Source organism: Chironomus tepperi, unplaced genomic scaffold (assembly GCF_022539635.2).
Source record: "Chironomus tepperi strain 1889 unplaced genomic scaffold, CSIRO-AGI_Ctep_v1 contig_362, whole genome shotgun sequence".
NCBI classification, from domain to species: domain Eukaryota; kingdom Metazoa; phylum Arthropoda; class Insecta; order Diptera; family Chironomidae; genus Chironomus; species Chironomus tepperi.
Genome location: NW_027226484.1, coordinates 458,054 through 470,859, shown reverse-complemented (window position 1 = coordinate 470,859; position 12,806 = coordinate 458,054).

Sequence of the window (12,806 nt, the reverse complement as noted above, 5' to 3'; positions counted from 1 at the left end):
ACAATCAAGCAAGCAGCAATAAGACAGCATATATCAGAGCATACATAGAGAAATGCGATGAGCACATGAAATGGAATCGAAAGAAGATATGAAAAAGTCAGCAGGGTTCTCTTTCTGATTCTGTTCCTTCTTATTGTTGGATATAAAAAATGAATAATTATCAACAATCAATCACTTTCCACATCCAATCCCTTTTTTTTATTCTTTGCCTGCCTGCCTGCCTGCCTTCCCTCCTTTGCATTCATGCGCTGCTTCATTTTTTATCGTTCCTTTCTTTTGTTCCTTACAACTTTACAATTGAGAATCAAATGGACGGTAATGAAATTTTCCATTTCAACAGCTTTTCATCAGTTCTGTAACCAATCCTTTTCTTGTTCCTTTACTGACAGTTCATCTCCTCCTTCTCAACATTTATATACAGCACAATTGCTAAAGTAATCAATCATTGTCACAAGACTTACCCATACTGATGCTTCAAATATAATACAGAGCATGAGATTATAGCTCATTGGATATTGAACTCAAACCAATGAAGAACTGGAAAGGGGCAACAGCAAGCAATGTCAACAGCACAAAAAAGAAGGAAAAATCACAGACGAGGAAAATCATTAATTTTAAAAGCTTCAAAAAGTGTGAAAGATTTATGGCAGTGCTCGATAATGAAAAAATTGGAAATAAAGTTTAAGTTCCTTTGAGTTCCATCCAACATTATGTACAGTTCTTCTGCTTTTGACACGTTTGAGGTGGAAATTTAAGAGAATTTATTATTAGGTACTTTAATCGTCGATGTGCTTCCAGTAATAATGTAATGTCCATGTTTGAAAATTCTTATGCTTATACTTCATCTCCTTCCATTGTGTGTGATTGTCCTCTACAGCTACAGCTATAGCTCTACAGCTTCTCAAATACCATATTTTCATGTGATCGTCTGTAAATTTTATTTGCAAAAATAACCAAACTAAGAATAAAGCAAAAAAGATGGAAATATGCAGCATAAAACAATAACAGCGATGTAAAAGATCCGAAAGGAATCTGCAAGAATTGACAGATGAATTGAAACAAAAAATGTTTATCTTGTGAATTTATTTCAACTGAAATGCATCGCAATGTTTACCAATTTTGTGCATTGTTGTTCTGGTTCTGGTTCTGCACATTCAGTCCTCAATTCTCGTTCTTTACTTTATTGTCTTTAGTTCCATCAACATACCGATATGGTGCATAAATTGCCTTGTCGTCTCTTCTGTTTTTGGATATCATTTACTTAATTACTAATTAATTTTGCGTTATGCTTTTGGATGTCCTCAGATTGCTGATGAGTCATGTGCTGGAAAATATTTTGTTGGATCTAGATTCCGTGTGATATTTAAAGCTGCTTTGACATGACCCCAAAAAGCAATAAATCCATCAACTTTGAAGTTTTCCTTGATTTTCCTTTTAATTTCAAGTCTTTTTCGTCCTTTTCAGTTTCTTTCTTTCCTCCATCCATGTCCTCAACACAGATCTATCTTTATCTCTTCCTTGTCATCCTGTCAACTTCTTTGAAATGTCTTAGACAGCAACTTAAGTGATGTTCCTTACCTTTTCAGTTGCTTCTCTCGAGTGGGTCATGATGATGCGACATGGACAGTTTAAAAAGGGTTGCTGCTGCTCAATTCTTGATATCTGTTCATAAATTCTTAAAAATAAATCTTTCTTTTCAAATGAAAAAAAAAAAGTCATGGCAATAAGACATGAGTAAAGGAAGAAAAATGATTGGAGAAAGAATAATTCTGGATGAAAAAGTGAGAATTGAGAATTGAGAAGTGAGGATGAATAAGAAGAAGAAAGAAATAAATTTTAAAGATTTATAGTTAAGTCGATCTATTCAATTTCATTTCATTTCTTAATGAATGATTTATGTGATTTGAGACAATGGTACTGCTTATGGAAGAAGTGGAAAAAAAGAAGAAAAATAAAATTTTTCATTCCAATCAATGGCAGAATGAAGAATGAGGAATGTGTGGCTTGAATAACTCGACTTGTTCTTCATTTCTTTCTACTTTTGCTGTTCAATTTCGCTTACTTGGGTTATGTCTTTTATTGTCCAAAAAGTATTTTTTTTTCTTATTTCTCTTCCTCGAAAAATACAAAAGGAATTTTTTTTTATATCACACATTTTGATTCTTATTCCATTTTGCCATGTCTGTTATTGTTGCTGTTTCAATACATATTAGAGTATAAAAAAGTGAAATATTAGGTTGCCGATGTATCAAATAAGAAAACAAGATTAGAGGATTACTTCATTTCTATTGTATTTAAATTTTTAACACCCGATAGGTTCCATAAATCAATTCCAATGATGTTACGCTTTCACTAAGACCGAAAAAAACTAAAATGAATGCTGTTGTTGATGCATGTGTTGAACACATTTATTAAGTTCGAATAAAATATCTAAAAATACATACTTTTGTGGATATTTGGAACTTGTAATAAATCAGTCAAATGATATTGCATGACAAATATTTATTTGTACTGACAATTATTGCTGATCATTTTTGAAGGAATTAACTTTCATTTCATCCAACAGAAGCTATTTTTTGGGGAACTTGGTGACAATACAAAACTAGAGACATGTGGAAAGAAGAGAAATGAATTTTTAATGCCCTAATAATCATACATGATGTGAACGTTAACAGCAACAGAAGCAACAGAAATCAAATACAGATTAGGCTTTGAATTTGTGAATAAATGTGTGTTTGCTTCTGTATGAATATTTAAAGGTTGCTGGGAACTTGTTTTTTGAGTTTGTGATTTTTTTAAAAAATGAAGACAATGTAAATTGATTGAGTGCTGATGGGTCAGTTAATGCGTTGAGGCTGAAGAATTTTCATCATGCACTTATGTCCGGCTCATATAAATCTTTCATCTGGATAAGCATTAATGGATGGTTTTAAGAATAGAATGAACTTCAGAATTTGGATTGATTAGCATCAGATCATTGAGAGAAGAGAAACAGTCAAGAAGGGGTAGATGGTACACATTATGTAAGGGAAAAATGGGTCGAAGTCAGTCGACAATGTTCTTTCAGAGCAACTACGCGTCTTATTTGTTAATACAGCGATAATGTCATGCTCTATCGAACATATTGTGCTGTCTCGACAAGTATCTTAATTTGAGATTTACCACTTCAGCCAAGACTCAGATACTCATCTTAAAATTGGAAAAATTATGCAATTTGTAATTTTTTAAAATTAAAAAAATTGTGAAAATTCTAAAAATTTAACAATTTTTTTGATGATGATGATGATGAGTGGACAAAAAACCCTTAAAACTAGTCATTGACTAGGAATCAATCTGCCTTTAACTAGTTGTAACGTATTTTTGTTCACTCAGCAAGTTCCGAGTCTTGAAACTAACACTTTCGCGGCTATGGTCACTCAATCCATTTTGTCATTCCACTTACCAGTTGATATTCAAGATTAAACTCTTATTCATGCCTAAAACAATAATGACTTAATTATAACAAGTTTAAAATCAATTAAAGCATGAATGAACAGGAACAAAAAGAAAAATTTTAATTACATCAAGACTGGAAAAAGTTTTTGTGCATCATGCATGAAAAATTTTTATGTCCCAAAATATGCTCACATGTTGATAAAGTTTTTCATTATAAATCAATGTCCACATTTATGGCATTTTCATGCTCCTTTCCAATAAATTAATTCCTTTACACTTTTTTTCATGTTGGCCTAAAACTTTTGCCATTCATCATTAAATTAAGTTTGTGTTTTGCCTGCCTGCCTTTATCATAAATATTTTTACATAACCGAGTTATATCCTCATACATGAAATGCTTGTTGTGTTGTGCTCATAACAATCCACAAAGGAATATGAATGAGATTAACATGAGTCCGATTTATCATCATCATTTCATAATTTGGACTTAATTTTCATAAGAAGACTTAATTGATAAACAAATTAAAGATATATCCAAATGAAGGAACTGAGTCAGTCAACAGCATCAAAATTCAGTTTTGTAATCGAGTAAGTCACCGTTTGTTCTGGTGCCGAATGGCAATAAAAAGTTTTTATATTTTTTTTGTTTAATTTAATTTCAATAGTTTTCGATTTTGTTCACTTGATGCCGTTATCAGCTCATAAAATGAGAGATTGAAGATGAGCAGACAAGGCAAGGAATTGAAATGGGATCCGTTTGAGTCAGTCCAGTCATTAAAACAATCAAAAAACGATTCCCTCACTTTAAATATAAAAATCTGTTCAATTATCAGACATTAAAAATATTTTTATCGGTTCGCATTTTCCAAAATTTCTCATCTCGCTTGTTGCTTACTCTCATGCCTGCCTGCCTGCGCGTTTACTTTAACAAACACAAATATCTCGGCATGTTAATTAATTATTTGTTTCGTTTCAATTTCACGATTATTAGCTTTTTATTCTACCTTGTGTGCTCGTCATCTTCTTCATTTGCTCACATTTATTAGCACTGCAAACTCTTTACTTACAGTTTTTGACTCCAAAATGAAATTATGTACGAAAAGGTAGAAAAAAAACTAAACGAGAATGAAGAAAAAAAAGATAAATTTGTCGTCGATTGAGAAAAATTCTCATTTTTTTTAATTATTTCACAAACTCACATCTTTGTTTTTACCGCCTCGCTGTTTACTTATATGCTGTTTATAATTTTATTTTATTTTTTTGCCTTTTTATCTTTTTCTTATGCAAACTCAAATATTTTGATACTCTTTTCCACACATTCCAGTAATTTGTTTGAGAAAAACTTTTTTTTTTATAATATTTGCTACAGATTGACTATGATTGGTTTTATGGGACGGAATATTTTCTTTTGAAATTAAAAAAAATAATGTTGAAATTCTTTTGGGGTTGTTCACAAATTGTGTCTGATGTTTGATAAAGGCTCGCATAGCTATTATGCTTGCTTTTTGGGGGAAGGATGAGGGAGATTCTGCGATTTGTAACAGTTTAATTTAGTTATTCACTTTGATGGCCCCTTTGGAGATCTATCAACTGTTATCCATTGCATCTCTTAAGTAGCGTCTGAATCTGACTTTATCAATGGTTGCCCTTTTCCAATTGCCAATACCAAGTCCTGCACTGCCTCTTTCTACAGTCTCTTCACTCTTTTCAAAAGTAACATCTTAAGCAAAGGACATTTTGTAACAAGGGGAAGAAGTGATGGGTAAGGGTACTCGATGCCGAGACCGAGACTTTCTGGACAGTCTCGAGAATTTGTCGAGACAGAGACTTCACAAAGCTTTAGGTGGATCTAAAAATTTAGTTTTTTGCGTGACGTAATAAGAGAACGGTCCAAAAATTGAAGCTAGTACTGACAGTAAGGGTTGATGATGTGTGACTCAGACAATTAAGAACAATAAATGAAGTTTGATTCAGAATTCAGTGGACTCCAAATTGGACACCTAATGCTTCGTGCACTCCGAGAGAGTAGCTACTTTAAGTCAAATAGCTCCTTAAAGCTACACTACATTGGTGTCAAATAAAAAGTGGAGTCCGTACATCAATGAGATGTTTTTTCAGAGTCTAGACTCCCAAAGTCCTTCCAACTCTGGATCGAACTTCAAAAAATCCAATTTTTGTATAGACGTCATTAAAGAATAACAACAAAACTACACTACAAATTTATCAGCAGCTCCCAAAAACCTACATCTCATTAATTTTCTATTTAATTTAATACATTTTCCACAGAAACCAGTAAAGTACTGACGTCCAAAAAACATAATAAAACATACATTTAATATGTATTTTCCTAATATAAATTCAATTTTTTTTTTCTTCATCATATCCAGTGGATAATGTCAAGAACATGAAACGAGCGAATACATAGAATTCAGTATAAATCAGAAGAAAAGAGGATATATTCACGTACGGATGATATCAGCTTATGCTTTTTCTCTTATGCTTACTAAAAAAGCACTTTTTCTCATCCTTTTATGATTGCAATGCACAATTCATTGATTCATTCATATCAATAACACAACTTTTCCATTTACTTCTCTCAAAAACTTCTCTCGTTCTCGATTTTCATTTTGTTTATTCACTGTTGATTATGTTGATGCCAGTAAAAATCGAAAAGAATTCCTTCTTTTTGAGTAAATTCAACAATATGCAATTACTTTACTTTTATTCTACATGCTTACTTACCTCACATCACTTCCATGATAATAACAATAATCAATTGAATTGGCTTACGATATGCTTAAAAATGATTATCATTGAGTTTCGTTGCATCATTACCAATCCTCATATCCACAATGAGAAAAATTGGATTTTTTTTATTATTATTACAAAATGTAAAAGCAAAATCTCAAACATTTATCTGCTGATGTCTTCTCCGTTACTATTATTATTGCATGAAATTCAATTTCTATTAGGGTAAAAAATGTAATTTTTGGTCATTTTTCATTTTTGGACACTTTAAAGGCATATTTCTCTTCGCTGTTTTGTCTAAAATTATTTGAAAGTGGTTTAAACTATCATATATTGTGAATATTTTCACCATAAAAAAATTCAGAATTTTTGGACTTGTCATATCCGAGATATACCAACTTTAAAGTCAAATGTAATTTTTGGTCAAAAAAATGTAATTTTTGGTCAAAAAAAATGTAATTTTTGGTCACTTTTTTTTCGCAGGATGCAATGAAAAATTTGTATGGAAGGAATTTTTGGAAAAGTTTAATGAACGATTTAATGCCTTTCCACTGCAGCTACATCCATAAAATTTGAATCACACTTTATTTAGACCTAAATCTTTAAATTTGCATCAAAAAAGTTAAGATTAAGGCAAAAAAAATTTCACAAATTTTCATTGCTTACTTTTGTAAAAAGTGACCAAAAATTACATTTTTTTTTCCTTCCATACAAATTTTTCAATGCATCCTGCGAAAAAAAAGTGACCAAAATAACATTTTTTTTGACCAAAAATTACATTTGAAAATGGGCCATTTTGTATGAAGAATTGTGAAGAAGTGCTTCAATCACTTGAAAAAATTAATATGAGGAATGATAAAGAGATATAAAAGGCAACTTTTTGGGTACTTATTGGTTTATGAAAAACAAGTTCTTTAGCGCAAGCGGCTGTAACAAAAAATGGGCAAATTTTGGTCATTTTTCCAGTTTTTTCTTTTGAAAATTTTAAACTACAGGAAGACCAATAGCCAAAAGTTTTAATGCAGAAGTTCTTATTTTTTGATCTTTTACAACTCTTCTATACAAACTATATTTTGAAAATGCTTAGAAATGCATTTTTCAAATATGACCAAAAAAAAAGTGACCAAAAATTACATTTTTTACCCTACATCTAAAATGACCTGCAGATCATGAAATGCAGATATGTATATAGCATATAAAGAGAAATGTAGATTGTGAATGTTATTGAGAGATTTATTGTTGAAATTCTTTTTTATGCTTCATAGACAATTTTAGATGATTTGAAATGAATTTATGTCTTTCAAAAGCAAAGCTAAAAGTAATAAAGGTGGTAAAGGAAGCCGTGGCCGTGTAGGATCATTAGCCGATTGGAGAAGGCTGCGATTAGTCGACTCTATGGATGTGTAGCAATATACTTAACATATAGTGGCGAATTCTTCAAAAGACAAGTTTGAAACTAGAAAAAAGGTGACTAATAACTGACTGTTCCACTGAGGTAATGTTGGTAGAATCTTAGCAAGCATCTGGTAGATTACCGGCGTATGCAATCTATATTAAATGCGTATGGCTGGTTATTCAACGCTGAATTGCTCAAGTTTATAGAATAATACCCGAACAACATTAACACACCATTTACGTTAAGGTTTAACGGTAAGATGCGAAGTGACTCTGACGGCACCACGTTTGACGGCTAGTTTGTAAACTCACCTTGCATACTCATTGGTATATTCAATGAATATAGTTGAACATGCTCTTTTTTGTGAACAGATTCTTGAGCATGGTGTGACTCTGACTCGATGATCTTATTAATTTGAATTGGGTATGAATACGGCACCATTCCGGATTCGGTTCAAATCTGCTATCATATTAGAGTATGGATTATAAATCAATTAATCGACTTGTACTATTCAGGTAAATCATATTATCTAATTTGCTTGAATTTCTCAAAACGACTAAAGTCATGCATTATTTTCAAAAATAATTCATTCTAAAAACCAACAGCATTTCCGTTCATTTTAATAACAGCATGCTGAAAATGAACAAAAAACCAAGCAGTTCTCAAACTATAACAAATCACTTCATGTTCATACAACACAATAATCTCATGTGTAAATTTTCACGCGCACGAAATAAAATGCAAGAAGTCGAAAAGAAAGAAAAGAGAGAGAAATGAAGTGGAAATACAAGAAGTGTTTTGGAGATAATAAATTTGAATGCAAGACAATAGTAAAAGGTGTGCAAATAATAATTAAAAAGTTCTTCTTATGAAATGTATACAAAAGATATTAAGATGTTGCATCTATTCAAACAAGCTAATGAAAACTTTCCGTTTTATGCTGCTTCTTAGAGTGTCGCTAAGATAAATTTTTTAAGGAAGTGAATTATGTCGTGTGTGGAAAATTTTTGACCTTTTTAAATTTAAATCATAATGCATGCTCGTGTATGAAACTATCACTAAGTTCTTGTGTAAAGCACTATAAAGCATGATTTATGTCCAAACTTTGCATTTGTTTTGTCTTATGATCGTGAATTAAGCACATTAAAAGTCTTTTATTTGTAGTTTGGATCTGCAGACATCTTTATAAGTTAAGGTTATCTTGAATTTTGAGGAATTTATCTCTACTTTGGATGTCACTTGGGATGACACTTGGGATGACATTAAGTGAAGTCTTTGATATGAAATATCAAGAAATTGCAAACTAATTACTAGTAGATTCAAGAACAATTTCAAGCTTATTTTAATATTGCCAAGGACATTTGGGGAAAAACATTAATTTGGCGAGGAACTGTTCACTTATTACGCTCAAGGGGGAAGGAACAGAGGGGCTAAGGCACTTCAAATCTGATTTATAACAGTAGAAATTCCGAGAATTTCATGAATTTTTTTAGAAATTTTTAAAAGAAGTTCATTATTTTGTAACTTGTCTATAACGTAATAAGTGAACGCATCATCGCCAAATTCATCGTTTCAGCAGGATCTGAGTTTTGTATTTTTTGGATCGTAAAATTTAGGGAATTTTGTGATTTTTCCACAAAAAACCTTAAAAAATTGAAAATTCCATCCCAAAAACGGATTTAAACCTCTCCCTCCCCTCCCCTGAATACACCCCAGACATCTACAATTAACATCTACATCTACAGTATAGATCATACAACAAGTGACAATACAACTCAAATAATAAGCGTGGCAATAGCAATTGAAATAAATAAAAGTGCGCCACATGCTTTTAATGTTTTCATTTACTTCTCTTTTATTTTCCTTTTTTTTGCTATATCCTGCTTAATTTCTCTTACTGATGATGCCTCAATATGTGCTTCATCCCATTCCTTTATATATACAGCCATAGATATAGTTAGATAGAACATATCGTGTGTACGAACTTAAAACACATAACAAATTATTTAATGTGAATTTAGATAAACTTTTTTTTTGCTTCTCCTCCATCCAGTTCCACTTATTATCATATTTACTTATTATTATAATTTTCACTCAACATATTTCTCGAACATAAATACAAAGATAATTGTATGCATGCATGTAGACTCTATTTCTCCTTGTTTTGAATTATTGGGTTTTGGAGCAACGAAAAAATAAAATTTTCTAAATGTTTCGAGATATTAAATGAAAATTATTAGCAACATGGAACTATACTAATAGTCATCATGAGACACAATGAGTGCTTAGTATGGCAATAAGAAGGTGAATGCTGCTTATTTTCGTATCCAAAAAGGTGCAGATGAGAAATGAAAATTATGATCATTTTATGGATTGCTGCATGTCTTTATATCCTCGTGAAGAGCTTTTTAGGTCCTTATATGCTGCATTCTATCAACAAATTCAGCTGCGAGCATTTTTTTTCATGAATTTCTAAATTTTCAGGAATTATTTTGGTAACAAAAGTTGTGGATAGAATGTGTTAAGGAACAATTGAGTCAAACATTCTCATTTCTTATGAATTATACTCTAATTTTATCATTAGGAAATGCATCCCATGCTGATAATTACATTGTTGAGTTCCGGAAATTAAATGCTGCTTACAATTTCATATTCTGTGCTGTAAAATTCATGAATCTAATGACCAAATCTGATTTTAGTTCCAATCTCTCAAGTCTCGGATGAAAAATTGAGAAAATATTCATGCACAGATATTCAAAGTTAGATGCACAGCATAATTATTATTTCATGCACAAGAGGCGATTAAAAGCAGTCAGTTGAGGCACTTTTTAATTTATTATCAATATCAGCACTTCCCACCATGAAAAAAAATGAATTTATTTCCCTCTGGAACTGATCGAGAGATGTTCGGATTATGATGAAGGTACAAAATGAACACAATTCAGCATAAAAAACATGTCAAAAATGCAGAAATAACATTTATCAATGTGGATTTATGTTCTCACAAATCGCACAGAATTTGCTTTCGTTCTCTTTTTGCCCCTTCCAGACGGACGTTTTAATTACTGGAACTTCTCTTATTTCTTATACACTTTTTCATTTCATTTTACAATAAACTTGATCAATAATTCAAATAAACTGAACGAAAAATCATTTGTTGAATGTTAGATCTGATTTTCTGTTGATTGTTGCTTAATGCTCTTTGAGTCTGCTATATCCTCGCCAATCTGAAGACATAAATTGCTCCTTATCCTGCATATAATATGAGTCAATCTAATTTTGATGCTGAAATTCGAATTGATTATTGATTCCCGAACATCTAGCTTTTCCTAGCCAAACTAAAGAAGTGAAGCGAGTTTCAAGTCAGTGACTAGATGAAAAGAAGAAGGAATTGAAGAATTTTATTTGGTGAATATCAAACGAATCTTTTTGTAGCAAATAACAACAGCATGAAATAATCATATATTGACTTCAAATGGTTGTAAATCATTTCTTTGGCAAAAAGGGAAAGAGAGAGAGAGAGATGGAGAGAAGATGAAAAAAATGTAAATCAATGAAATGAAAATGGCAAAAGAAAAATTAAAGCAATTTTTATTCAGTTCGTTCTGATCTTTTGGAATAATCTCGCGTAATAAATTGATTGGCTGACGCTCCTTATTCATTCATTCAGCATTCAACATTTATTATTTGTTGCTGTTTTTTGTGTAAATCATAAAAATATGTTGCAGTTCTTCTTTATGCTCTTCCATCTCTCACAAATTGTGTACGGAATCTGAATCTCTCTGGATATACTCATGAGTATGTCTGATGGTCTACATTAAGATTTATTTTCATAAAACTTACACAATTTCGAATCATAATTTGCCATTAATTCCTTTTCCAGCTCTTATTTTGTTGACTGGATATGGATACAGAATTGCACTGCTTGATTTTTCTTCTTTCTCACTCACTTCTGGCATTATTTCATTGATATTCGGACAGGCAATCAAGTAATTTTTCTTGCCTCATTCACGTAGCAATTATTGCTTCAATCTTTGCCATTTTTTCAGTTCTTACAGATTCGCATTTATTGCATCTCGTCTGTATATCCGCTGACATTGATTAATACAGCAACAAAATATGAATTATTTCTCATTTCATGCACATGAAGTTGTAATTTTGTGTAATGACACAGATCAATGGATGATTGCAATTATGAGAATGATGAATGCTTTGTGGACATCCTGTGCAGTTCTTAATTGTAGCTGAAGTCACAGAATGTGCGTGCAGAAGTGAAAAAGACGAAGATAAGCAAATATTCAGGATATCACATTGGTTAATGTCTGTAATAAAGTTTTCTATGAAGAAAATGAGAAATAAACAGAATTTATGAATATTATACAGTTCAAATGGATATAGTAAACCCAACCATAGCCTTAACATCAAATAAACTTAAATTAAGAAAGCAAAAATCTTACTTATGAGCCTCAAAAATCCCCTAAAATATTCAAAAACACGACTTCATACTGATCCCAAAACTTCGTTGCCTTCATGACTTGCTCAACTCATGGAAATGAAGCAATGAAGAGAATGAACAGCAAAATGCTCATCAAAATAATTCTTCATTATGAAATGAATGAAATTTCAGCTTCAGTTCTTGCTTGCCTCATTCCATATTTTGTTGCTATTCTTATTTATTGCTATTCAGTGGTTTAATCTTCCTCAATTGATCTTGATGTACATCTGATACAAAAATGTACATCTTCCATTAACATTGCCTCATCGCGGCTCGAAATATTCTTTTTTCGATTCGATCCTCAAGATCGATCTTTCCTTCTGATGATCTCCTCATGTTCATCTTCTTCGATCATTGTATACATTTGTGAAAAGTGAGAATGATCGACGTGAATTTTCGAACATGCTCGAGAAAGATGGAAGTTTTTTCCAATTTTCTAAAGTTTCCTTTAATAATTTTCTGCGTATTACATCAATGTTGTGCTATTAAAATGAGGATTTATGAACATAAATTAAAAAATAAAAATTCATTTAACATTACTGTCATGGATATGGAATCATTGATTTTTTGGTAAGTCTCTCCAATTTTTTTGTCATTCAGTGCATCCGATTCTAAAAACGATATGTTGTTCTTATTTGCCTGATTTCAATGACGAATCAAGCAAAAGCTCATAATCATACTCAAAAGAACCATTTTCTTTTACATAATGCAATTTGCATGCAATAAAATTAT